Here is a 23683-nt window from a genome sequence, read left to right as displayed (position 1 = left end):
AAATGCCGGGATGGTTCCTTAGGAAGGGCACGGCCGATTTCCTTCCCCATTCTTCCCTAATCCGAGCTTGTGCTCCGTCTCTAATGACATCGTTGTCGACGGGACGTTAAAACAGTAATCTCCACCTCCTCTGTGTGTTTAAGGTTGCGTTTTGAGGCTCAGGCAACATCGCAGTGACTATAGTCCGCCTCTGGCCGCCAGTGTGTCGTTAGTTCAGAGGTTCCCTTGTGCTTTGCAGTGCTTGTACTATAAGAGATAGCAGTTCGAATCACGGTAGAAGCCGCTGACTACAACCTTTTACTTTCCATTTTAATTAATGGAGTTGCAAACTGCTAGTAAAAATTTCTTATGCGAAATCTGAAGAATGCCTTTAAACATGAACCTTCGTCCGATTTCGACTTAGTAAATTAAGCTAATATCACGGACTTCTGCTTTGCAAATTCCAAGGTGCTTCACTGTAAAATAGGTCCTGAAAAGATTCAAACCGACTTTCAACGATATAAATTTGAGCTTTGTTCGTCATATAGGTCTAACATGTCAGAAGGTTGTTTATGAAGTGCACATGTTCATTAATATAGTTCCCTTCTTCTAAATTTTTGCAATAGCATTTAACTGTAGACGTTTTCTAACACCGGCGTTAGCAATTCCTTTCCGTTCTCTGAAACCTTCAAAACGACAAATTTTTCTGGTTTAAATCTGATGACCTTAACTATCACTTCCGATCAACAATAAATACTTCATGAACCCATACATGGAACTCCAAATGTGCAGTGTTCCTGCACTGCTACAGAGCATGCATTGCAAGGTATTCACACAGTTTATCGCATAGACTTACCATAAGAAATGAAACAAGAACTGTAATACACTTTACACCACAGACGCTCACTCTGGCTTGACGAAAACATCCAAACATTGACCAAAAGTTGCACAAATAATTGAGTTTGAAAGGAAAAGAAACGAGGTATGAAGCATTTATAAATTCATCGAATGTAGTGAGGTGGTTTAATTTCGTCCTAGTCTATAAAATTAATTTCGGGCCATACTCAGCTCTTGCCGATTAATGTAATATAATACCCGCCTACTAATCAGGGCGTCTGTCTCCGTTGCTTTTGAGCGTGAATGGAAATCGTAGAAATTTTCTGTGGAGCAACATTTAATAATAAAGCGTTTTAAATCATCAAAAGCGATGAGCGGTAGCAGGCGCTTTCGATAAAGAACGGGGGAGTGCAGCGCCGCTGCTGTCGTCACGGCCGCTGCCAGTAGCCAGCAAATGGATCCCGGAGCTTTGCCGATTACGGCGTCCAGAGGAGGACAGTCTGCAGGAAATCTGCCGCAAAATGGTTACTGGACAAAATTTTGATATCGGTGTGTCAGAAAGCGAAATAGATTGAATCTGCGCTACTATTACATTCACGTGTTCAGTATTCAGGCAGAAGAGGCTATAAAAATATTTTATGCCAGCTGCTCTCGATCCACTGACATTATGAACAGAAACAACGCACGCTACCGCTAGACCACAGGTGCAATCAGCCTATAGTTTCTCCATCATGGGACAAGTTTTCCTCCAGGAAGTGCCGCAGTCTGCAGTGTTGCCAGATTGTGCAGATGACCGGACTTAGAGAATTAGCGAGTTGGCCAGTTTTATTGTCCCATGTCGCGATCGGCGCGGACTTAGCCTCTGAAGCGGCCGGCCGCCGGTCAAGTTTTATGTCAAAGAGTGTACATGCATTGTGACTATCGGAATTCTGTACGAAGTAGCGCCACCAAGCTCTGCAAAAAAAAAGAAGTTCAAGGACAAACACAGACATCCATGCCCGATGGAGGACTCGAACCTCCACCGGGGCCAGCCGCACAGCCCATGACTGCAGCGCCTAAGACCACTCGGCTAATCCCGCGCGGCCCAAGTGCTGCAAATAGAGCCGCTAGACGCCGTGGCATGGAATCAAAAAGCGCCTGAATATTCTGCTGGAAAATATCCTGTCACACGGTTTGTAGGTGCGTCACAAAACATCAAGTATGGCTGACAACAGACCTGAACTAACAAGTTGCCGACCGACCGTAACCCATACATGTTCGATGGGCGACGTCAGGCGAACGGGCGAGCCACGGAAGCAGTGGAACCCGTCGTTCTTCGAAGAAGGCTTGCACTTCATCGACGTATATGGTCGGGGGTTGTCTTGCCGAAGTTGTCGCGTGGAACGGCCTGCAGCAGGGGCAGTGCTTCGGTCTGCACAGCTTCTCAACTGCAGCAGGCTAAAAAACAGCGCCATCGGTGTCATTTCAATGACAAATGGCTTCAAGAAACAGATTTTTCGGTGTGGCTTTCGGAACAAGATGAATATACCGGAGATTTTAAAACATGTCATGTAAGTTTTACAGTGAAATACGACTCAGAGACAGCGGTTAAGTATCATGCCAGCACCGAGAATCATATTGATGTGTTAAGAAATTCCACTGTTCAAAGATATTTGCTGCAAGCAGGAACTACTCACTATCATGGAGTGAAACATCATCACAATCACAGTTACCCTTCACAAGACTGTGGAAATGCTCTCCTATGTCACTTTTTGTTTCAAGATTCGAAACTATTATCCAAAATTCAATGTGGACGGGCTAAAGCCGAAGCTATAGTAGAGAATATGGAGCCAGTACATTCTTTACTATAGCTTCTATAGTAGAGAATGTGGAGCCAGTACATTCTTTACTATAGCTTCAGCCTTAGTCCATCCACAGTGAAGTGTGGATGATAGTTCCCTGCAACAAACTCCTAAAAAAAGTTGGTACAACTCCATTCTCGATTGCGTGTGATGCTTCAAATAAAAAAAAAATGAAATTATTTCCAGTTGCTATCCGGTACTTGACCAAGAAATGGGAACGACTTCAACTGTTACAGACTTTTACGAAAACGTTGACGAAACATCATCTTCTATAGCCAAGAAGCTTCAAGAGAGTAGCATTAAGACTGATCTTTCAGGATCGCAACTAGTTGTTTATGGTGCGGACAACTATTCCGGAAATTACGGGAAAAACCAATCTGTTTTTGACGAGTTGAAAAAAATATTTGAAGCACCACATCTTATTTCAGGATATCGTCACATGCATATAATGCACAAGACTGCAAAATATCGACTAAAACTACTGTCATATGATGCTGAATACGATGTTGAATCGTTAGTGGTTAAAGTATATAATGAGTTTTTTTCAAGCACGAAGGAGGTGAGTGAGCCGAAGAGTTTTTTTGAGTTTCTGTAGTCAGAGTTCCCCACATTACTCCGGCATGTTCCTACACGCTTTTTGACTCTTTTTCCTGCTGTAGGCAGATTTCTGCAGAACTACCACTGCTGTCCTGTTTTCTAAGCCAGAGTGAAGACAATACTACTAAACTCATTTGGACATTCATAGTCAATGGAAAATACTGTGAAGTGGACGATGAAGTAACACTCCCAGAGATTTACATTTATATTGTCCACAATATAATGCATTTATTTAATGCAACCCTAAAACACGTGGAAAGTGATTATATAGAGATAACTGAAGTATTTCTGTATTCCTGAAGTTGCGTACAGAAATTATTAATAGACAAAGGAACAATTTCTTCGAATTCAGGGTGTTACAAGAGCTGAAAAATGTCCGCAATGTGAACAAGCAAAATTTGTCAGAGAAACTCTGCAAGTCTATACTAGGATTCTGGAATATCTAGGAAAATGGTTTGACTTCAGTGAAGATTCAATTTTGAAGCTTAGCTCTTAGTTAACTCTTGAAAAGCCACTTAAAATGGAGAACATAATGAAACTTATAGATTATTTCAACATAAACATAAACGGTGACGAACTGTTTTCTGAAATATGTGCACTGAATGACGTCTTGCTATTCATTAAGGACTTACCAGACTCAAACATTTCAGACAAATGGGTGACATGTTTTAAGAGATGCAAAGAACATAATTTTCTGAAAGTTGTTCAACATGTGCTAACAGTACAACCGTCCAACGGATATGGAGGGTGGATTTTCAGTGTGATGCTAAATATCTGGAGCAATGAAAGAAACAGACTGAAAGTGGAAATGGTGAAAGCCGAAGTATTTGTGAATTATAGTTACCGTATAAAATGTGCTGAATTTGCTAAATCTGTCAAATCCGACAACGGGAAAAACCTTGTTAAAGCTCTGAAGTCAAAAAAGATGTATAACTTCAGAATCTAATTAGCAAAGGAACTAGAGGCTCGCAGAAACGACTTGATTTGCAGTATTGACAGTGAGTATTGTGCGTGCTTCCTGTTGTAGCAGGTATAATGTATTATTGTGTAATGTGTTGTAATTGATAATAATATTAATAATAATAATAATAATAGCAATAATATATTTTCATAAAATTCGAAAATCGATTACAGCACGTTCAATGCAAAGTTAAGGCATTACTGCAGTGTCATCCATCCGAAGGTCTTGTACGCTTCGGAATGCTTAGTAATGAACAAAAAAGGCCTAACTGAAAAACCGGAGACCAAGGAAAGGAAGATATTGAAAGAGATCTTAGGTCCCATCAAAGAGAATGGGGAATATAGAAGACATCATAAACTGTATTCCCACATAGAGAAGACAACCAATATCATCCGGAAAAGAAGGATTATGTTTTATGGACATATGACTCGAATAGGCCCTGGAAGACTCACTCACCAATCGTATGATCACCTACTTTCACGAGAAGACAACAAAATGGGCCTGGTTCACTGAGGTGGAGAAAGATCTTAAAGATAGGGGGATCACCCATGATGACATCTCGGAGCGTGTCCCACTCAAGGAGAAACTTATGGCGTGGCAGGGTTTCCAAGAAAATCCAGAACTAAAAACGGGAAAGGCTTGGACCCAGGAGAGGAAGGAGCAACACCGAAAACGAATGGGGGAGCATTGGCAAACAACAGAACACGTAAACCAAGACAGTTGAAATAACGTGGTCCAAAGATGTCCTATACGAAATGCATGAATGAATGAGTATGTTTCTGAATTGTCCTGTTTTAGCTCCAGTTAACGTTGGAAACCCTAGGTCGATGGAAACCGATGCAATGGCATGCGTGCTACCAGTCCAGCCTGCAGAAGACGGCATCGAACCGTCGAAGTAGACGTGTCAACACCCGTTGCAGTGCTCCGACGCCACGCCAAGACTGGACGAAGCTGTTCTGTCCGCTACAGCCGAGCGGACAAGACGGCTGTCATCTCGCGCTGTGTCGTCCAGTAGCCTGTCGGCGCTGCATACGCCCCTCGTATTCATAGTGGTTCCACATACGCCTCACTTCTGAAGTAGCGTGTCCTGTACGACCCGCTATGCCACGGAACGACAGACGCGCTACCCGGAGACCAATCATCTGCCCTATTCGAATGCGCTCACGGGCCGATGTTCCACCCTGTGACGTCGGCGAGGCATAGTGGAAATTTTTTACACGTTTGGAATTCGTATGACGGCTCCGCACGCACTGAGCGTTGCGTAACACCGATCAGTCTGGTCACACAGTAGAGGGCGCTATTGGGCCTCCGTGCATGCCGCTTAAATCACTTACTATAGTACCGCTGTTCTACACGGCCTCTTATCGTGGCGTGTTGTATACCATCGCTTCTGAGTGTTCCAATTTTTACAAATATTAGTGTGTTTAACATAGGCACCCTGGGGAGACCAGTTTGTTGACACAGTCCCTGTAGGATATTCGACTTTGTTCAAGGAGCCACTACCTCACTTCTGCTAGCACCGCTTTATAACTATCAAAGTGAGTCCCTCGAAAGCGTTCTTTACGTTTTGGAGACAGATAACACTCGGATGGGGCCAAGTAGCGATACTGCGGAGGATAATCGATGACAGTGAATCCAAGGCGTCAGATTGTTGCAGATGTCGCAGCTCTCTTGTGTGGTTTGGCACTGTCACGCTCCATGTGTGGACCAACTCGTAGAATTCGAAACTCGATTACAGCACGTTGTTACGTACCATACCGCCTTGTGACAAGCCACAATTGGGAGCCGTCTAGAGGTAGATGCCTGCAGATGTGTAGAAGAAGAATAAATATGTAGAAAGTTAATAACATTGGTTTTATTCCAAAAGCCTTAACAGTTTTCAGATGAAAGATTCGAAGGCATTACTTTGCAGCAGGCCCTGATAAAACATTTTTTCATTACTTACAATAGTCTATATTCTCCACATCACTTAATAAAAGCAAGTCTTCTGGCCCAGATTGTATATCAATTAGTTTTCAGAGTATGCCGATACATTAGCTCCATACTTAACAATCATATACAACCGTTCGCTCGACGAAAGATCCGCACCCAAAGACGGGAAAGTTGCACAGGTCACACCAATATTCGAGAAAGGTAGTAGGAGTAATCCAAAAAATTACAACCTCATATCATTAACGTCGATATGCAGCAGGGTTTTGGAACATAAATTGTGTTCGAACATTATGAATTACCTCGAAGAAAACGGTCTATTGACACACAGTCAACTTGGATTTAAAAACCATCGTTCTTGTGAAACGCAACTAGCTCTTTATTTGCATGAAGTGTTGAGTGTTATTGACAAGGGATTTCAGATTGATTCCGTATTTCTGGATTTCCGGAAGGCTTTTTACACTGTATCACACAAGCACCTTGTAGTGAAATTGCGTGCTTATGCAATATCGTCTCAGTTATGTGACTGGATTTGTGACTTCCTGTCAGATTGGTCACAGTTCATAGTAATTGACGGTAAGTCATAGAGTAAAACAGAAGTGACTTCTGGCGTTCGCCAAGGTAGTGTTATAGGCCCTTTGCTGTTCCTTATCTATAAAAACGATTTGGGAGACAATCTGAGTAGCCGTGTTAGGTTGTTTGCAGACGACGCTGTCGTTTATCGACTAATAAAGTCATCAGAAGATCAAAACAAATTGCAAAACGATTTAGAAAAGATATCTGAATGGTCCGAAATTTGGCAGTTGTTCCTAAATAACGAAACATGTGAAGTCATCCACATGATTGCTAAAAGGAATCCGTTAAACTTCGGTTACACGATAAATCAGTCAAATCTAAAGGCCGTGAATTCTACTAATTACCTAGGAAATACAATTACAAACAACGTATATTGGAAGGAACACAGAGAAATTGTTGTGGAGAAGGCTAATCAAAGACTGCGTTTTAATGTCAGGGCACTTTGAAAATGTAACAGATTTACTAAGGAGACGGCCTATACTACGCTTGTCCGTCCTCTTTAAGAATCTGCTGCGCGGTGTGGGATCCTTACCAGATAGGATTGACGGAGTACATCAGGAAATTTCGAGGGAGGGCAGCATATTTTGTCTTATCGAGAAATATGGGAGAGAATGTCACAGAAATAAAACAGGATTTGTGCTGGACATTATTAAAACAAAGGCGTTTTTCTCACAAAATTCCAATCACGAACTTTCTCCTCCGAATGCGAAAATATTTTATTGACTCTGACCTACATAGGGAGAAACGTTCACCACAATAAAATAAGGGAAATCAGAGTTCGTACGGAAAGATATAGGTGTTCGTTCTTTCCGCACGCTATACGAGATTGGAATAATAGAGAATTGTGAAGGTGATTCGATGAACCCTCTGCCAGGCACTTGAATGTGCAGAGTATCCATGTAGATGTAGACGTAGATGAAGATGATACTAAGCAGCCTTTTGCGATTGTAATTCGATTTTCTCTCAGATTTTCTCCTCGCTTCCAAATATTTCAGTTAGTGAAATAATTATTAATCGTGCATTTTAATGAATGTATATTAGTGAATGGTGATAGGCTTGTTGCTAGGATTATTAAACAATATCATCAAAAACACGTAGTAACTGTTTACTAAATATTCAACGTACTTCTCATAAACAGTCACGACCAAAAAGCAGCAAATATGGTGATAGTTGTTTAAGCAATGGTGTTTTTTTAAATAAATCGAACTAAACGAATAAGTAAAGTTTCTTGTTGTAAGTAGCTGGCGGTTTAAATTAGTGTGGAGCACACAAAACTGACCCGGTCGAACAGCAATCACGAGACAAGAAAATAAATAATATTAGTATAGTAACAATTCACAATTTTGTAAAATATGAAATGGGTAATTGGGAAATATGAATTCAAACTAAGAGGAAAATGATAGGGCACATCATTAATTAATATTGTTTGTAATCAATTAATTAGTCTTTTTATTTTATAGTACGTTGCAAAATTAAGGAAACTCTTTTCTTGTCTGAGTCAATGTCAAGGCATCTAAAAATATTTTAGGCCTACTCAGCGAAAACGAAGAGTTTCGGTCTTTTTTCTTTTATTTCCAAAACTATACCTGACGCGTGGAAGTTACGGTTGGTAATTAGATTACAACCGTGATCAACCACTTTCATCTTATGAAACTTCATCACCTTAAAAGAAATCCTAGTGTGTGCAGGAAGCACTTCCTGTTTTGCGGCTGAGGTTAAAAAGTGTAACAAGTTCTATCACAAGATTTTTAATTTATAGCAACGCGTTTCAGTATCTCGTCCTCAGGCGATATACGAGATATGTAAGTATTATTTTTTAGAATTATGGGTTTTAGTTTTCGCTAACATAAGCTACTTGGTTTTTGTGTTTGGAAATTTCTGCAGGCGCACGACGTGTGTATTTGCTTCACTGTCAACGATTTCATACTTTGGAGACAAGTTATGTTTCACACCTGTCCTACTCCACTTGCGGATGGTGAATGCGAAGAACAAACGTTGTTAAACTTCTCTATTTAAATAGTCATTTTCGTTCGATGAACTGATTTTAAAAAAATTATAACTGGGACTTCTGTGAGCATACAGAAATAAACTTCTTCATTTGTTTTCACCAAACATGCAACGATGCGTCATGTAAAAAGTATAACTTTCAGAAAATACAATTAAAATAGTCGTTCGAAGGCTACATGATTTAAAACAGTATCAGTCTGGGCCTTTAACAAATGAAATGTTACAATTAGTCAATCTGAATGATATTTATGATTGTGTTAAATCATCATTTTCGTTGTTACGTGTTTTTTCTGAAACGTTGCTTTTTCTCTACTCCGTTTGGTGGAGTGTAGATCTCTTTGCCTCCGTTAATATTGCGGATTTCTGTTCTAGCGCTTACTTTTCTTTAATTACATCAACTTATGCAAATTTGTTTATTGAATGGTTACATTTTTTATGCAGCCATATGCTCACTTCATTGTAGCCCTAAATGTCGCGTTCCGTCCACCTAGCGTTAGCCTATCGTTAAACGTTCTAACAACATAGGAACTGTTCGTTCAGTGTTACAGGCAGCAAGAACTCTTGCTATGTGATCGGCTTCAGCCCTGACAGAAGCCTTATACAAAAGACTTTTCACATGACCTAGCAAAAAGAAATTATAGGCGGTGTGTTATATCACTTCAAACAGATATTTTTGCCTTTCCTTGAAGGACTATATCAGAATCACTGAAATACCCTGTATACGCATAACATACTCTATATAAATAATACTCCAAAACTGTCTTTTTCTGCTAGGTCACACAACCATGGTTCTTAGTTGAGTTTCACGTGAAAAATTTATTAAATGTAGAACCAATGTTCCCAGCGGTAGAGAGAATCTAGAGTTAAAAATTGCGGAACGTATTTACAAAATACGAGGTAAGTTCACATTTATTTTGTTTATAGTAATTTTATGATTTCTCCTTTAGATGCACTTCCAATGTTTATCACTCATTGCGTATTCACAAGGAACTGAGCAGCCCCATCCTGAAATTATGAGAACTCCGACGGGATGCTACCACTAATTTCAAATCTGAGAATGAAACATTAATCATTATTTAGTACATCGGGGACACAAGTAAGCCTAAAGGAAATGGATAGGAAGTATGTCAATATCCGTCCCGCGACCAGTTTCATCCGAAAGCGTTACATTGTTTGGAAAACCGCGGGAGGGGGGCGGGGGAATGGGGGGGGGGGGGGCATGACGGCGGTGGGAGGAGGAGGAGGAGAAGGAGGGGAATTGAATATCGCTATTACTGTTAATACATTCCTTATAGAGTACAGTGCGGTAGAAGCAACGCATTTCTTCGTTTTTACTTCTTTCCCTATGCAAGTGGGCAGAATGGACTACTGTAAAACTGTTATTTTTCGTCAAATGCCAACGAGCTCTCGTGTAAATACGTTCCCAAATGGGCATTAATTAACTGGAAAATATAACAGACAAGTACTTATTATATTTCCCACTTTTCATTCAAGAGGGTACAATGTGCTATTTTAGATCCAAGCTGTTGCAGGATTCAAAGAAACAGCAAGTCTTATCTCGTTTACGTGTTCTCTTTCTTATTGGTTTGACTGCAATTAAAACTGAGATTACCTTTGTCGATCCCACGATTAGTTAATCAATGCAAGCTCGTGGTGCCAAAACATTGGCCAAACTTATTGATATTTTCAGTCACCAATAACAGATAAAATTTTAATGAAATAGGCTAGAAGCTATAGATATATGGAGTGTCATATAACACTTACCGGATGATGCCCTGAGCGTTTCCCAACGTACGGATCAACAACTTTAAAGTCTGTGGATAAAAGTACTTTATAAATTATTACAGTCATATTTGCTCCAAGTTCATATAAGTTTCAATAAAGACATAACGAATGTAAAAGAAAATTTACAATGACATAATCGTAGCCGTACCGTCTTGTCTAGCCATCGTACGACAAACAGAGGCTGTTTGCACCGTGGCGGTTCTAAATTTCGATATCAGATCCACCAATCGAATAAATGTGTGCCATCGTAAATTCACCACTGAATATTCCATGTCTTGGTTTTTGTTAATACTAACGTCCACTTCACAGATATATTGTTAGTCTGTTTTCTTTTGTCGGATAACAACTTTACGGTACTACAGAAAATTCTAATGAAATAGTCTAGAAGCTACAGATAGACTGAGTGTAATATAACCCTTGCCGGGTGATGCCCCAAATTGTTACTCGTGCCACCACGATGCATATCTAACGTTTTGTACCATAAAGCATAACATTAAGCAAATACTTACAAACTGTAATACCATGCCATTTCTTCAGTTCCGTAGACCCTAATATGAGCAGCGTTCTTTATCATGCTCTAAATGGCCTGAACTAATATCACAACATGTACAAGTAAAAAGAACACTTTCATTAGACCTACGTATCCACATACGCTCATACAATCCGTGTTTTTCTTAAGTTTGTGTGCGTCATTATAAAATTAATACGTGAACATTAACGATTGAAATACCGATTTTTAATATTAATTACACACACATGAAAAAAGTTTTGCATCACCCTGTTTTCTTTTGTCGGATAACAACTTTACGGTACTATAGAAAATTCTAATGAAATAGTCTAGAAGCTACAGATAGACTGAGTGTAATATAACCCTTGCCGGGTGATGCCCCAAATTGTTACTCGTCCCACCACGATGCATATCTAACGTTTTGTACCATAAAGCATAACATTAAGCAAATACTTACAAACTGTAATACCATGCCATTTCTTCAGTTCCGTAGACCCTAATATGAGCAGCAACGCTATCCATAATGTTGTTCATAGATTTTTATGCAAACCCAAACAGGCTTCAGCGAAATGTTGTTTCAGATGCAATGAAACTATGCGTTTAAACGATTGTAAATTACATATAATTCTCTTTTTACAGTCAAATTGATATAAGTACAAATAAAACGCATAATATACTTCGTTTCCCGACACATACGACGCTTCTTGCGGATTTCTCCGAATTGGTACATTCTTTTTTATAGTCCTTAGGGTATAAATGCCGAGGAAAATAAAAAACTGATGGCACAGCACATGGCTTCAGTTTTCTTCCGATAACAGTCTACCGACTTGATTCTGAAAAAGTTTTTGCCAAAAAATTTGTATATTAAAAACAATTTTCTCCGTAAAATGAAATATTACTACCTTTCAAATAATTATTGCTCAATCCAAACACCGTACAAGACTTTACCGTTGTAATAAACATTTACCAAAAATGTTAGAACAGAGGAAAAAAAGATTTATTCTAAACAGTACTTGCAGACATATTCCACCCATCAGACGACATGTTCCGTTTCAGTGCAATGGCATCATGAGTGGTCTATATTATCTGTAATCTATGGTTAATGCACTCGATATAACCTGCTGTTAGAAGCTTTTAGTACAGTCCTCATTTTAGAACTGGCTCTCCAATAAAAATCTGTTGATCTGACATCGATCTTCGCTAGAGACAAAGTAGAATAACTCAATGCATCTGCGTATATGGTATGATAGGGTATTATTATCTTAATATAGGAAAACTAATGGTTCCAAGTATCGTTATTGCTGGAGCAGAAGATAAACATTTGGTATAATATGTTGGTCACTTGTTACGTCTTATGGAAGAGAAATAGTAAGTCTGTGAGCATCATGAATATAAAAACTAGTCAATTCTTTTGACAGTGAAGTTTCTGTGCAGTCGATTATAATTTCTAATCAATAATGTGGGAAAGATATCCAAATGTTTATCTGTAAGTAATAAGTAAATAGCAAACTTCAACAGTGTCTGAGCGCAAAATTTGAGGTTATTCTCTAACATACTCAAGGTAAGAGAAAAATCAACGTGACTTTATATAAATATCATTAATATTCATCAGTTACGGAGTTGTTAAACAAAACATTGTGAAAATACAGAGAATAAAATCTACGCTATTAGAAGACTGGTCTTATGCAGCATTTTCTCTCCCAAGTTAAATGAGTGAAGTGACAAAGATTTCGAGTTGCTAAAAATGATAGTAACTGCTAAATCTCTAACGTATGGAGCCTCATTTTGTGAATCTGAAAAATTGGAAAACACCAGCAAAGATATTTGTATTGTTTCAAACGGTTCGTCCTTCACGTATCGCAAAAACTGAGGAATCGGTGCAACTTTTGTTGCAAAAGATTGTTTTCTTCTTCAAAAACTGAGGTGGCTATAAAAGAGAAGAGAGGTTTTACCGTCCCAGCTCCAAAAAGCCTATCCTCGACATGGAGGCACCGTGAAAGGGCCCGTCTCTTTTCCAAAGAAATCGCTCTGGCATCCACCTGACGAGGTTTGGAGGAGCCAGGGAAAACAAAATCTAGAGACAGTACAGTGGGTGGAAATGCGAGGCCAGTGCTTAACCACGATTCCATACAGCTTAGTATGACGTTGAAATATCGAGTCCTCAAGTTTGCCTCTTCGTTTACACATACGCCTCGTCTGAAACTTTCAGAAAATCACAGGTAATTGCAAAATTACTCAGAGCCCGACGGTGCTGGTTGCATGTCTCATAGGGCTCCACTTAAAACAGCAAGATATCAGTGGAAAAATGAGCAAGAGTGGACCATAGTAAAACTATTTATTGCTTTAGCAAGCACGTTAAAATTCTAAGGGGGCTGTTAGATCCACGTTTTTCCATTGTTTCCCAAATTACGTCAAGTGAGTGGTGCGGTAGGCCCTTCTGTAACTCCAAGGGCGGTTCTATAAAGCCTTATGAGAACTAAGCTAATGCTTTGGTTCAATAAAAGAGAGAGAGAGATACCTCCAAGCATGTGATTCTAAATGAGACTATTTCCTGTTTCAAAGCATTGGTGACTGATAATATTGACAGCTGGGCCACTGCATTAATTTATCTCGGAGACGGGGCCGCAGCTTACGTTAACTTGATAATCAGCACACTCGAAGAAAATTCTTGCAATTAAGAGGATAATTCCTTTCTTTGCATGCGAAATGCCTACCTTGTTTATACCAATACTCGTCTCCGAATTGTTACCGCCACTTATCAACACTTCTTGCCAGAGATAAATTATCCCGAATTCCAACTGTGGTCATAGATTTCCTCTGAAAAGTTATGCACAACACAGAAAAATCACCACAAAAAGAACATTGTCATTTTGTCTCCATAAAAAATAGCAATATTAAATAACCTCCTACACAAGGATTTCTGATCTTCGACAACTCTCTCCATCCGTGGGAAGCATTACAGTCGCGCCGCAAACTCTAAGCTAAAAACTTTGTCATCTTCCTTCCTGAAATAGCTGGCTTTACTAACGGACAGTTTTACTGTACTGTTCCCCGGCAGAGATTCAACTGCATAAAAGTGGCTGGTTGTTGTATTTCTTCAAATAATATAACCCACTGCCATGGAAGTCCGCCTCCAATATCTTGGAAAAAATTAGTGTCAGAGAATCAGTTATTTTATTTTCTTTTATTTAATTTGGCTACGCCCATTCAACTCCCGTCGCACCTGTATGGTATCAATTCACATTATTCTGCTGTACGTTTCACTAGTTTAGCGTGACAAAGGTCATCACGGCTTGCCTCGAAATGATGAAGGGAAACATCGGCAAATCAAAAACTGAATCGTCAGACTGAGATTTAAATCCCTGTACTCTTAAAATGGAGTCCAGTGCCCTAACCGCTAGTGGACTGTTAGAAAAAGCAGGCCTCCACTGCACTGTGGTATTAAAAGGAATATTCACAATCAAACGCTACAGAGCAACTGCACGAAGCCATATTGAAGGGTTACTGTTGGCGTCAGTCACAACATACGACATCGTGTTAGAAATTATTATCAGCACTGTTGAAAGCCATTAACACTGTCCTATTACGACGCTTCACTTGGCCCTTGATTACAAGGCAGGAAAGATAACGTTAGGAACTGTTACATGTTGGATGCTGAAGTACTACGTTGATAAATCGTTGTGTGTTATCAAGGATAGGTGCAGTTCAGCCGCACGTAGAGGAATCTTAAGATTCTACGTAAGCTCTAATCGAACCGCACGCAGACATTAAAAAATCAGTTTCAGTGTAACAATTTTACCGACGAAAATAATTTGTACACAGAAATCAGCTTATGGTGTCTTCGTGGTGATCCTACAATAACGTTAAGCAAGAATAATGTGGTTTTGCAAAAGTACATGTAATTTGAATATATGGTACTACAACAAATTTTTAACGGTTCTACGTACATCTGAAAATTCCAGAAGCGAATATGCACAGCTTTAACCTATTTTCTACCACCAACTACGTGCTTCCATTCAGTTAACTCGAAGTGACCCGCTTTGTAGCATTGACGTTCATATTTTACACTGGAGACGCAGGTCTAACTGTAATATTTGACATTTTGACAAATATAAGTAGTTGTATCGTACAAAGACATAAATACATTTTCCAGCAGTCTGAGTGATTCTGACAGATAATTTAATAATAAGGCTTCGAGCCAATATCTGCCGAAAGAATGGTCAGATCGGCCACAGTTCGATGAATCTACATTAAAATGCGTCGTGATGAGGCACACGACTCAAACAATCACATGGACACGTGTGAAGTTGCAGCTAAATGGAAAGAGCATTAAGTCATCCGCTTCAAATTCGTTTACCAGCGCCAATAAATACTTTACTTCGGCGTCCAGGAGCTCCGCGAGTTTGCTAATGGCGTCTAAGAATAGTCACTTGGGACCCAGTGCGTCAGCCGAACACACAGACGCATCACCATTTGCTGTACATCTTATTACAAACACGCACCAGAAATTTTGTGAGATTTTCTTTTCATTGTTTTTTCTTGGGTAGTGACGTTTAACAAATATGCGCATTCTTACCTTTTTTTGCTCAGAAGACCTTCGTATAGAAGTATCTATGTCTCTACATCTAGATACATATTCTCCAAGCCACAAAAACGTTCAAATGTATGTGCAATCTTATGGGACTTAACTGCTAAGGTCATCAGTCCCTAATCTTACACACTATTTTACCTAAATTATCCCAAGGAGGGAGGACCCGAACCTCCGCCGCCGTTACCAGCCGCAGAGTCCCTGACTGCAGCGTCTGAGACCGCTCGGCTAGTCCCGCGCGACTTCAAGCCACCTTACGGTGCATGACGGAGGGTACCTTTTACCGCTGCTGGCCATTTCCTTTCCTGTTCCAGTCACAAAGAGAGCGAAGGAAACACGACTGCCTACATGCCTCCGTGCGAGCCCTGGTTTTTCTTACCCTATCATCTCAATCCTGCACGATTTGTACGTTTGTGGCAGTAAAGTCTTTCTGAGATTTGTCACAAATGCGGGTTCTCTAGGCTTTCTCAGAACTTTTTCGCGAAAAAAACTTTGTCTTCCTATTCCCATCTGAGTTGACGGAGTTTTTCCGTAACACTATTATACTGTGATCGAGCCTACCGGTAACAAATCTAGCAGCACGCCTCTGAATTGTTTTGATGTTTTCCTTTAAGTCGATCTGGTATAGACACTAAATACTCCAGCACACCCAAGAATGGGTCGCAGATGTAGTCTACGTAATAAGCGGTCTTCTTTATAGACCAACTACTGTTTCGTAGAATTATCCCAATAAATCCAGGTCTACCAGCTGTCTTCCCTACAATCGACCTTATGTTCTCATTCCATTTTATACTGCATTTCAATGTTACGCCTAGATATTTAACAGATCTGAGTGTGTCACGCAGCACAACACTAATCATTTAATCGAACATTACAGGATTGTTTCTCCTGTTCAACTATATTAGCTTACATTTTCGCATCGACGACACCTCCCCGTTAACTACAGCGCCATCAGCAATCAGTCGCAGACTGCTGCTCGTCCTATCCGACAGACTATATTTACACAGAAAACAAGAACGTCCTGTCGCAGTTCCTGGGGCACCTATGACGATACTCTTGTCTCTGACGAACACTCGTTCTCTGACGAACACTAGTTCCACGGGAGATTCATGTGTGGAACGTGCTTCCACAATTGGCTGACATGGTACTCCAGGAGCTGCTTCCGTTTCAGGCAGCGAATGTCAAGAATATGTAATATTATCGTTGTAGTTTTGTGACATGTATCGTTGTTTCAATACGAACGTGGTGGGATTCAGCAATAGAGCTTTTAAAAAAGAAGACTAGCTAGGTAGTTACGTCATTGACAGAAAATCACAATTTCTTGTATTTGTTGTTGTTGTGGTCATCAGTCAAGAGACTGGTTTGATGCAGCTCTCCAAGGTACTCTATCCTGTGCAAGGTTCTTCATCTCCCAGTACCTACTGCAACCTACATCCTTCTGAATCTGCTTAGTGTATTCATCTCTTGGTCTCCCTCTACGATTTTTACCCTCCACGCTGCCGTCTAATACTACATTGGTGATCCGTTGATGCCTCAGAACATGTCTTACCAAGCGATCCCTTCTTCTAGTCAAGTTGTGCCACAAATTTCTCTTCTCCCCCATTCTATTCAATACCTCCTCATTAGTTCTATGATCTACGCATCTAATCTTCAGCATTTTTCTGTAGCACCACATTTCGGAAGTTCCTATTCTCTTATTGTCTAAACTATTTATCGTCCATGTTTCACTTCCATAAATGGCTACACTCCATACAAATACTTTCAGAAACGACTTCCTGACACTTAAATCTATACTCGATGTTAACAAATTTCTCTTCTTCAGAAACGCTTACCTTGCCATTGCCAGTCTACATTTTAAGTCCTCTCTACTTCGACCATCATCAGTTATTTTGCTCCCCAATAGCAAAACTCATTTACTACTTTAAGCGTCTCATTTCCTTATCTAATTCCCTCAGCATCACTCGACTTAATTCGACTAAATTCCATTATCCTCGTTTTGCTTTTGTTGATGTTCATCTTATATCCTCTTTTCAAGACACTGTCCATTCCGTTCAACTGCTCTTCCAAGTCCTTTGCCGTCTCTGACAGAATTACAATGTCATCGGCGAACCTCAAAGTTTTTATTTCTTCTCCATGGATTTTAATTCCTACTCCGAATTTTTCTTTTGTTTCCTTTACTGCTTGCTCAATATACAGATTGAATAACATCGGGGAGAGGCTACAACCCTGTCTCACTCCCTTCCCAACCACTACTTCCCTTTCATGCCCCTCGACTCTTATAACTGCCATCTGGTTTCTGTACAAATTGTAAATAGCCTTTCGCTCCCTGTATTTTACCCCTGCCACCTTTAGAGAATTTTATTTTACCCCTGCCACCTTTAGAATTTGAAAGAGAGTATTCCAGTCTACATAGTCAAAAGCTTTCTCTAAGTCTACAAATGCTAGAAACGTAGGTTTGCCTTTCCTTAATCTTTCTTCTAACAACGGAACCTCCCCATCGTACCCCCCTCAGATTTAGTTATAAGTTGGCACAGTGGATAGGCCTTGAAAAACTGAACACAGATCAATCGAGAAAACAGGAAGAAGTTGTGTGGAACTACGAAGAAAATAAGAAAATATACAAACTGAGTAGTCCATGCGAAGATAGGCAACATCAAGGAGAGTGTCGGCTCAGGAGCGCCCTGGTCCCGTGGTTAGCGTGAGCCGCTGCAGAGCGAGATGTCCTTGGTTCAAGTCTTCCCTCCAGTGAAAAGTTCATTTTCTTTATTTTCGCAAAGTTATGATCTGCCCGTTCGTTCATTGACGTCCCTGTTCATTGTAATAAGTTAAGTGTCTGTGTTTTACGACCGCACCGCAAAACCGTGCGATTAGTAGACGAAAGGACGTGCTTCTCCAAAGGGAACCGAAAACATTTGTTCGCAAGGTCATAGGTCAACCGATTCCTCCACAGGAAAAGACGTCTGATGTATTCTATACGACACTGGTGACGGCATGTGCGTCACATGACAGGAATATGTTGTCGACCCACCTAACTTGTACACTTGGCGAATGGGTAAAAAGATTCTTCTACCTTGCCCGATTTAGGTTTTCTTGTGAATGTGATAATCACTCCCAAAAAAGTGATGAAAACATAAGAATTTGTCACATAAACTGCAACAAATGAATGCAACAGTTTCACAGTCGCACAGTTTTCCCTGTGCTCTGTCAAAACATATGTTTTTAACGTTTTCAAATTTTTCCGTCCGTAGACTGTCAAATCCTGCATATGTCCAAGCAAATCTGAACATGTCCTGGAATTTTGGAGAGCGAAGTTAATTATATAAAAAATTAAACTTCCCACTCGAGGGAAGATTTGAACCAAGAACCTCTCGTCCCGCAGCTGCTCACGCTAACCACGGGACCACGGCGTTCCGAAGCCCACACTCTCCTCGATGTTGCTTATGTTGCACATAGACTACTCAGTTTGAATATTTTGCTTATTTTTTTCATAGTTCCACACAACTCCTTCTTGTTTTCTCGATCTGTGTTCAGTTTTTCAAGGCCTGTCCACTGTGCCAACTTATAACTAAATCTGAAGGGGTTGCGATACTGAGGTTTCCTTGTAAGATAAGTCGTAAAGTCAGTATTGTCTCACGTGTTCCAACATTTCTACGGAATCCACACTGATCTTCCCCGAGGTCGGCTTCTACCAGTAATTTAATCGTAACCACCCTGTATTTCTGCGAATTCTCTTAATATCGGCGCAGAGTGCGGTGATTCCAGCTGTTTCTTTTCTCCACCTTCGTCCACGTGAGACAGGACTTCGACTCGAAAACCGTCCCAATGGACAAGGCGATAGGGCGTGGGCTTGTCTACGCTGTACCTGGCGCCGCAGCGGTTAGCGGACGGCGTCGCATTACGTCCGTCGCGTCGCATCAGGGGAATGGGCCAGGCCCTCGGCCGGCGGTCGGCGGCGGGTGCGGCCGCGTACTCACTGCCAGCTGAGGTGAGGTGCCACATTCCTGCTGATTATCACCCGCCCTGCCCATCCGGCCGCGCTGTCCGCCGCCATTAACCACCGATCCTGCCTCTCCCGGCCTCATTACCGGAGCCGGTGCTAAGCGGCCGGGCTAAGTATTCACTCCGGAAATGGACGGGGCACGCATGCTACTAATCAGAATGGCAGGGTGACACTGAACGCTGAAAGAATCGTGTAATGGAGTCCTACAGCGCCTGTGCTACTCGTTAAGCTCTGTCAAATAAAGATCCCTCTACTCTACAGTGAGGCGACGTAACTCATGGGACAGCGATATGCACATATACAGATGGCGGTATGTCAGGTACACAGGGTATAAAAGAGCAGTGCATTGGCGGAGCTGTCATTTGTACTCAGGTCATTCTTGTGAATTGGTTTCCGACATGATCACGGCCGAACAGCGGGTATTAACAGAGTCTTAACGCGGAAAGGTAGTTGGGGCTACACACATGGGAATTCCATTTCCATCGTTGGAGAATTCAGTATTCTGAGATACGAGGGTAATCCCAAAAGTAAGGTCTCCTATTTTTTTATAAGTACATAGACCTCTTTATTTCTACAATGGTTCAAATGGCTCTGAGCACTATGGGACTCAACATCTGAGGTCATCAGTCCCCTATAACTTAGAACTACTTAAACCTAACTAACCTAAGGACATCACACACATACATGCCCGAGGCAGGATTCGAACTTGCGACCGTAGCAGCAGCGCGGTTACGGACTGAAGCGTCTAGAACCGCTCGGCCACACCGGCCGGCATTTCTACAATGGTTTACATCAGTTTACAGCTTGAATATTTAGTTATTTTCCGACATAATCACCATTTCTGTCGATGCATTTTTGTAGACGCTGTAGCAGTTTTTGTATGCCCATGTCATACCAGCTCGCCGCCATGCTGTTCAGAAAGTTACGAACCTCTTCATTCACCTCGTCGTCGGAGCTGAATCGCTTTCCTGCCAAATGTTCTTTTAACCTGGGGAACAGATGATAGTCACTGGGCAGCAAGTCAGCATTATAGTGTGGGTGAATGATTATGTTCCATTGAAACTGTTGCAGGAGGGCAACGGTTTGCCGAGCGATGTGTGGGCGACCGTTGTCATGGAGAATGTGTACGCCCTTGTTCAACATTCCTCTTCTCCGGTTCTGAATTGCCCGTTTGAGTTTTTTCAGAGTCTCACAGTACATGTCAGCGTTAATAGTGGTCTCAGCGATTCAGCTCTGACGATGAGGTGAAACAAGAGGTTCATAGCTTTCTGAACAGCATGGCGGCGAGCTGGTATGACATGGGCATACAAAAACTGCCACAGCGTCTACAAAAATGCATCGACAGAAATGGTGATTCTGTCGAAAAATAGCTAAATGTTCAAGCTGTAAACTGATGTAAACGATTGTAGAAATAAACAGGTCTATGTACTTATAAAAAGTGTTAGACCTTACTTTTGGGATTACCCTCGTACATAATGTCAAGACCGTGCCGAGAATACCAAACTTCAGGCATTACCTCTCACCAAGGACAACGCAGTGGCCAACGGCCAACGACCGAGAGCAGCGGCGGTTTCGTAGAGTTGTCACTGCCAACAGAGAAGCAATACTGCGTCAAATAGCAGCGGGAATCAATGTTGGACGTACAACGGAAATATCTGTTAGGACAATGCCGCGAGATTTGGCGGCCGGCCGCGGTGGTCTCGCGGTTCTAGGCGCGCAGTCCGGAACCGCGCGACTGCTACGGTCGCAGGTTCGAATCCTGCCTCGGGCGTGGATGTGTGTGATGTCCTTAGGTTAGTTAGGTTTAAGTAGTTCTAAGTTCTAGGGGACTGATGACCACAGCTGTTAAGTCCCATAGTGCTCAGAGCCATTTGAACCATTTTTGAGATTTGGCGTTAAATGGCTATGGCAGCAAACGACCGACGCGAGTGCATTTGCTAAGAGCACGACATCCCCTGCAGCGACTCTGCTGGGCTCGTGACCATATCGGTTGGATCGTAGATGACTGGAAAACCATGGGCTGGGCAGATCAGTCCCGATTTCACTAGGTAAGAGCTGATGTTAGGGTTCGAGAGTGACGCAGACCACACGAAGCCATGGAACCAAGGTGTCAATGAGGTACTGTGCAAGCTAGTGGTCGTTACCTAATGGTGTGGGCTGTATTTACATAGAACTGACTGGGCCATTTGGTCCAACTGAACCGATCATTGACTGTAACAGGTTACAGTCAGCAGCTACCTGGAGGCCATCTGCAGATGTTTATGGAGTTCATCTTTATGGATGACATTGTGCTATGCATCTCGGCCACAGTTGTTCGCCATTGGTTTGAAGAACATTCTGGACAATTCAGGGGAATGATTTGGCTATCGAAATGGCCAGACATGAATCCCGTCAGACATTTATGGGACATATTCGAGAGGTCAGTCCGTGCACAAAATTCTGCACCGGAAACACTTTCACAATTGTGGACGGCTATAGAGGCGGCATGGCTCCACATTTCTCCAGGAGACGTCCAACGACTTGTTGAGTCCATGACACGTTGAGCTGCTGCATTATGCCGCGAAAAAGGAGGTGCGATACGATATTAGGAGGTATCTCATGATTTTCTTCACCTCAGTGTTTTTAATAACTGTCTGACGCTAATTTTGTGACATTCTTAAAATACACTATCTTATCAAAAGTATCCGGACATTTGTTGGTAAACATTAATATGGAGTTCGTCCATCCTTCGTCTCTATGACAGCATGAACTCTGCTGGAGACAATTTCAATGCGGTGTCTGGCTGTCTGGAGGAATGGCAGCCATTTTTCCTCAAGAGCTGCAACCAGAGCAACTGGCGATGTTGGACGCCTGGATCTGGAGCGAAGTCGGCTTGTAACTTACCCGAAAAGTAGGGGCACGGGCCAGACCAATTCGGTTAAGGAATGTTATTGTTCTAACCATTTCTTGGTTGATGGAATACATATCTGTTAACATGGTTTTCTATTACATACCTAATACAAAATGTTGTACGAGTGAAACCATGATCGCCGGCCGAGGTCGCCGAGCGGTACTAGGCGCTACAGTCTGGAACCGCGCGACCGACGCTACGGTCGGAGATTCGAATCCTGCCTCGGGCATGGATGTGTGTGATGTCCTTAGGTTGGCTAGGTTTAAGTAGTTCTACGTTCTAGGGGACTGATGACCTCAGAAGATAAGTCCCATAGCCCTCAGAGCCATTTGAACCATTTTTTTGTAACCATGATCAACGAATATGTATGACCTGTTTAGAGTTTCACGATAACAGGTCATAAATTCTTAGCAATAAATTGAACTGAATTCATACATATGTCCCACTGGGTAATACGCACTTTTGACAGTTGGGACATCTATATCTCATATCTATCTAGTGCTAGCATGTAGCGAGATGGTTTCGCAACTTCGAGGAAAATACTACGAACCATAGAGCTGATATGTAGAAGTCTGTGAGCGATCAAACGGGGCGGCTTGTGTGTAGACGTTGTACAGTGCGCATGTTCCACGTAAATCGGAACAAAGAGCCATCTTCTCCAAGAACGTCTGAAGTAACTAAAGTGCGCGTCATATATCTTGGCGGCCGAGTTTAGGTTCGTTCTGCGCATCTGACGTCACAAAACACAGTCAGCCAATGAACAGAGAACGACGTTGCCAGATCTCGACAGCAGTGCAGAGCACGGACGAGTGTAGTAATAGAACAAAAGCAATGTCTTGATAGCAGACTTTCTTTTACAGAAAGTTTGGAAAAAGCATTCTTTATACCAATTGCTTCATATTCTATTAATTAATTAAACCAAACAAGCAATAAGACTCCCAATTCAGGCGATAGCAAGGAAAGGTGTTTGTTTCAATCTCACGAACTGCTTTTTCGCAATAAAGAACAGCGGTAATTGTTTATTTCCTATTGTACTTCGACGAAGCGTGAGTAATTCATAGTCATACCAACAGTGTTTATAAGTAGTTCCGTGAGGTGTTAGAGTCCTTATGGAGTTACAATATTCGATGAGCTGAGGTAGCGGAACGATGAAGGTGTTGGGCTGTTAAGTGAAAGGTTATGAGT

Source organism: Schistocerca piceifrons, chromosome 3 (assembly GCF_021461385.2).
Source record: "Schistocerca piceifrons isolate TAMUIC-IGC-003096 chromosome 3, iqSchPice1.1, whole genome shotgun sequence".
Lineage (NCBI taxonomy): Eukaryota > Metazoa > Arthropoda > Insecta > Orthoptera > Acrididae > Schistocerca > Schistocerca piceifrons.
The sequence above is the reverse complement of the archived record's forward strand: the minus strand, read 5'-3'. Positions refer to the sequence as shown.